This window comes from Diceros bicornis, unplaced genomic scaffold (assembly GCF_020826845.1).
Source record: "Diceros bicornis minor isolate mBicDic1 unplaced genomic scaffold, mDicBic1.mat.cur scaffold_61_ctg1, whole genome shotgun sequence".
Classification (NCBI taxonomy): Eukaryota; Metazoa; Chordata; class Mammalia; order Perissodactyla; family Rhinocerotidae; genus Diceros; species Diceros bicornis.
The window spans coordinates 1,010,743-1,016,567 of NW_026691491.1; the positions used below are offsets into that span (position 1 = coordinate 1,010,743).

The 5,825-nt window shown below is 40.2% G+C and overlaps 1 long non-coding RNA gene across 1 annotated transcript; it reads right to left on the reverse strand.

The window, feature by feature from the left end:
- Nucleotides 1–953: 953 nt before the first annotated feature.
- On the reverse strand, nt 954–5,342 carry LOC131403243 (uncharacterized). The gene is made up of 3 exons (XR_009219326.1): nt 4,998–5,342; nt 2,925–3,102; nt 954–1,066 (listed from the first exon to the last, which is right to left on the reverse strand). It is a non-coding gene; the product is annotated as an uncharacterized LOC131403243 (long non-coding RNA).
- Between the last annotated feature and the right edge of the window lie 483 nt (nt 5,343–5,825).

Below are 5,825 nucleotides of genomic sequence, written 5' to 3' on the forward strand. Positions count from 1 at the left end.
ACTTCTAACCAACACTCCACAATCAACACACACAACAACAACAATAAAAGATATCAGCTGAGGCTACAGTCATCTGAAGACTTGATTGAGGCTGAAGGATCTGCTTCTAAAATCACTCATGTGGCTGTTGGCATGAGGCCTCGGTTCTTCACCTCAAGGATTTCTCCATCTGTTGCCTGAGTTTCCTCATGACATGTCATCTGACTTCCTCCTGAGCAAGAAATCCAAGAGAGAGCAAGGAAGACACCTCAGTGCCTTTTCTGACCCAGTTTCTGAAATGTACAACATCACTTGCACTTTCTTCTATTTGTTAGGAGTGAGTAGTCAAGTTTTGCCCACACTCAAGGAGAGGGGAATTAGGCTCCACCTTTCGAAGGGAAGAATATCAAAGAATTTGTGGACATATCTTAAAACCACCATAGCCACCTTGGCAGTATACAAACAGGCTCTCATCTCCTCTGTGGGAAGGCAGAGAAACTGGGGACCAGGCCCAAGACTCAATGGTCAGAACAGCCAAACTCCAAAGAGGGATAAATTCCCAACAAAGGTAGGTCTGCTGTACCAAGGTCAGGGCCCGGTTGGGAAAAAGATGGATGGAGTTATCTAGATTGATGTCCCTGAAGATCCTGAATCCCCAGATTCCCCTGAACCCTCTGAGCCTCCAAAGGTAGCCCACTCCTTTCCATTATGCACTAACCTCCTGTCTCCCACTTGCTTGGAGATGATGCAGAGGCTGCTTCCCCACAAGACAATGTTCACCCACCCACCTCCATCTCAGTGGGGTGTGGATATTCAGGATCTGCCCTTCCTGGCCACCAGGACTTTAATCCCTACAACTGTGATTTAATCTCAAAATTAGGAGTAAGTCACAACATAACCCAGCTGCTGACACATTGAGGCTGACAAGGGAGCAAAGGGACTATGCCCCAGGGAGCTACAAAACCTACCCAGCATGGACCAGCATAAGTCAGGAGAGCGTGTGTGAGACTGGAGTCTAGGGTGCTTGATCAAGAGGACTGGAACATAAGTTGAATAAGGGAGAGTTGATCCATTTGCAAGCTCTTTCCTAGGATCCAGGATTCAACACTTACTCATCAAGAAAATGAATAGGCAAGCTACAGATTGGGGAAAATATTCTCAACACATGTATCTGACAAAAGACTTGTGTCAAGAATATATAAAGAACTTCTACAACTCAATAATAAACAGACAATCCAACTTTTTTAAAAGGACAAAAAACTTGAGTAGACAGTGAACAAAGAAGAAATGGCCAGTGAACACATGAAAAAGTTCTCAACATCATAAGTCATCAGTAAAATGCAAATTAACCCCATGAGATACTTCCACACACCCAGTAGGATGGTTAAAATGAAAAAGACCGACAACACCAAGTGTTGGTGAAGATGAGAAACAACTGGAACTCTCATATTTTGGTGTGTAAAATGGTACAATCACTTTGAAAAACTGTTAGGCAGTTTCTTAACTGAAACCCAGCAATTCCACTCCTAGGTATACATCCAAGAGCAACAAAAATTTAGGTCCACAAAAAGCCTTGTACAAGAATGCTTGTAGGAGTTTCATTCACAATAGTGCCAAAATTGAAAACAGCTCAGGAGTCCATCAATAGAAGAGATAAACTGTGGTATGGTCATATAACAGAAAACTACTTTGCAATAAAATGGATTGAATTATTAATAATCATAATTTGCCTTTTTATTCATATATCACATAGTGATTAAATCTCAACCTCTTTGAATTCATTCCCTCATCCATAAAATGCGGCACCTTCCTTGCTCACTCTACAGGACTGTCATGAGGACCAAATTGGTTAAAGTTGGTGAAAGCTCTTGAACTATGTGCTTGACCTTGGAAATATGGTACAGTGGTATAGTCCTAGTTCTAGAATGCTTTAGACTTGCAGTCAAGGAGTTGTTATTTGTGCACTTATCTTACAGTCACATGTCATCATGCCTTGAGGGCAGTAACGTTTACAATTGGCTTTCTTTCACTGGTATTTTGCCTTATTTAAAAAAATATCTTCCCAACAATTTATCACAAATGGTCAAGCAGATTGCACACTAAACACCCAAATACCCACCACCCACATTCTACAATTGCTAACATTTTGCTATATTGCTTTCATCACTTATTTATGCAGATATCCTTCCATCAATCACTGCATGATGGGTCAGTTTATTTTTTATGGTATTTCCTTCTCTTCTCCCTTCTTGACCACATCCTTGATTCTTACCTCTTTAAAGCGTTTCTTTGGCAAACCTGCCTGAAAGTAAGATTTCCAATCTCTGGGAAATATAGTCATTTTACACTGATTATGTCTGCCATGTATGGTTACTATTTCATGTACTTACATCTTATTTCTCCACATCAGTGTTTCTGAACCAGGGGTGATTTGTACCCGCCAGGGGACATTTGGTAATATCTGGTGATATTTTAGTTTGTCATGATGTCAGGGTGAGGTTCTGGCATCTGGATACCAGGTTTGCTGCTAATCATTTTATAATAGACAAGGCAGTCCCCACAACAATGAATGAACCAGCCCCAAATACCAATATTGCCAAAGTCAAGAAACCATGCACTAGATAAGTTATAAGTCCTCCAGCTTAGCAGCTGAGGGTGCCCATTGAAATACAAACCTGGAAAATACCCAAAAAGAATGTCAGATATGTGGTTAGACTGAGAGTGACCAGTCGCACTCTTTCCACCCATGATTGCATTATTCTAGGACACAAGTTACTTTATTCAATAACACTCTGTGGAAACTTCATGACTCCTGGCCTGTGTAGGTTCTGAAAGGGTCTTATTTTCATTGTGGTCCATGAATTTTTTTTGCAGAGACAACCCATTTTGAAACACATTCATCCAAGCAGATGCCTTGTGAGGAAGAGTGACTGGTGTGGGCTTACCCATAAACTGTGTCTCTACCCTCCGTTTCCGCTCTGTGCTTTGTTTCTGAGCTGCACCGTATGCTGCTGATTGAACACCCTGAAGACGCAGAGTTAGCACCACAGCCGTTTCTTCTTTGTTTCCGGCAGTTCCATAGGCAGTAACGTTTGCGAGGAGATCAAAAGAATTAGCTATCCCCTGCCATAAAATATAGAAAATGTCACTAAGGAAAATGGAAAGAGATGCCTGAAACTGAATATTCTGTGCCCAAGACCTTTCTCTAGAGATTTGGAACTAAAGAAACACCTTCCTTGGGGATGTTTGTCTTCCTACATATCGAGATGATAGGTGCATTGCAACAGAATGCTTGGGAAATCAACGCAATTGTTCAAACCTAGTAGGAAGTAACTGTTCTCCTGTTATCGGGTCGCTTCTCGAAAAACTATGGATGAATACAGCTCTGCCTTCCTGTCCCACATTCTGTCCTTTCTGTCATTATTTTTCATGTATGTGTTGCTTTTCTTGTTCACGTTCTCCCTCTTCTGCTGTCTGCTATTCTCTTACCGTAAATATTCATTGTTAACCAATTGAGTAAAACAACAACTATATTAAAAAATAGTAAAATGAATGGAGTTAATCAATATGGTAAAAGAATCTGGTGAAATATCAGAGACTTCATGTATTGGGCCAGAAAAGAACATCTGTTTTCACCTGTTTACCTACTGAATTAAGCCAAATACATATACGTCTGTGGGCTTCTAGACTGAGGAACTTTTAGGAGGTGGGTGGAAGGAGAGAGAAGCATAGTATCCTCAGTGCAGACTCACAGGCCCTCTTTTGGAAATAGTTTTAACTATTAAAATCTCTCCGAACCTCCCGTTCTCCTAGTGATTTCGATACTTATTCTGTATGTGCTCCCTTTTCCTTCGAAAATGAACTAGGATTCCAGTGATCTGGCCTGCCAGCCAGATGATTGAGACGAAACCCTGGGAGCCATTTGTGATGGTTCTCAACCACCCTTGTATATTAGAATCATTTGACAAGTTAAACTATATAGACAATAGGGCTCTAACCTCAGAGATTCTGATTCATCAGAGACCCAGGTATAAGTACATTTTGTACAGCCTTCCAAGTGTTTCTAATGTATGGTCAAGTTTGAGAATCACCAAGCATGAAAAGATATTAAAATATTAGAAAGGATTTCAAACCTTTAAAGAGAGTGTTGCATTCCCATTTCCACGCCTATTTGAGAGCCTCACTAAGTCAGAGCAAATCCATTTATTGTTATTCTGATAATTTGTGAAATTCAGCTAGTAAAGCACACACTGGAATGGCAATTTGGGCATTTTCTTTATACCACAGAGATCTGGGCTTCATAGAAATATGTGTATCTAACTTGGGCAGACAAGACTTTGAGTGGCTGATAGTTCATGTGACCATGATGTTGACTTAAAGCTAATTATGCATTTATAGATGGTGAGTACAATTTGCCAGTAGTTTTCTCAGAACAAGTCAATATGTAAAAATCAAAATCAGTTATAAGAGATTTAGTATCTGAATTGACCACTTGAGGGATATTTTCTGGCATTCAACACACTTAGTATTAAAGAAAGGCATGCTCAACAGAGATTCAGAAAAAAAGGAAAATTTTTAATGCCATGACCCATGAGTTATTAAAAGAGATAAAGCTGCATTAATTAAAAATGTTGTTCCTGTTAGGGAAATAAGAAAATAGGTGAAACGAACAGAGCAGAGAGTATAAGAACTAAATTCATGTGTGTGGGATGCCCAGCTCCGGAGCTGCAATAGGGCTAATGGTCACTTCCCCACCCAATTCACAAAAAAATTGCAAAATAGTACACAGAATTTCTATACACACCTCACCATGTTTTAGTTATCACATTGCATTTTGAAAAGTAGCATTTTAAATTAGCGGGTATCTAATGAATAAATAGAGCTGGTACATTTAGGTTCGTATTTGGAAAAATATCTACCACACAACATATTGAAAAATGTTGCGAGAGTCTTAAGCATATTCTATGTCTGCCCCTTCTCATGCCCAGTTCACAAGATGATGACGGTATGAAACTCACCTGGACTTCACAGTCTCTGGAAAATTTATTTTTGCCAAGTTGAGAAGAATTAGGGTTGATTTCTAAGAATGAAAAATAGAAGAGAAGCTGGAGAGAGTTACTTCCTCAAGGTCAGGAACTATTTGACCTTACAAGATGAAAAAACGTCTCCCCATTTTTCTTCTCACATTCCTGTAGCATCAAGTATCTAAACGTGAGACAGGATCAAGTTTTCTAAAAAAAAAAAAAAATGTTTTGGAGACCCAGGGAAACAGAGTAGCATTAATGAAGAATGTTTACCTTCAAATGTTCCTGAATATTTCTCTCAAACTCCTTATACCATCTCTATAGACTATTCCCTATACTAGCCACGGTCCCTGTTTTATTATATAAAACAGTGTAACCTATCACCAGCATTGGTGGACAAGAATTCTTGACATGATTTTTATGGCGTGTCCCCTGCCACCTTTTTTGACTACTGTTGTAGGTTGGGCTAAGGCAGTGGTTCTCAAACTCTGGTGTGCATCAGCACTGCCTGGAGGGCTTGTTCAAACACGCTGCTGGGTCCCATCCCCACAGATTTCAATTCAGTAGGTCTGGGCTAGGGCCTGAAAATTTGCATTCCTGACAAATTCCCAAACATTCCACTCTCCTGGCTGACACGGATGCTTCTGCTTCTGAAGCAAAGACAACTCTTACCCAACTTCATTAGTCTCTTCTCCTACCTGAAAGTGAAAATATCCAGTTATCAACTTGCACTCATTTCCTGACAGGACCATTTACAGAAGATACCCTTGCTTCCTTAGCTTTCCTCAAAGCCACGTGGCATGAGGCCAGACCCTTCAATAA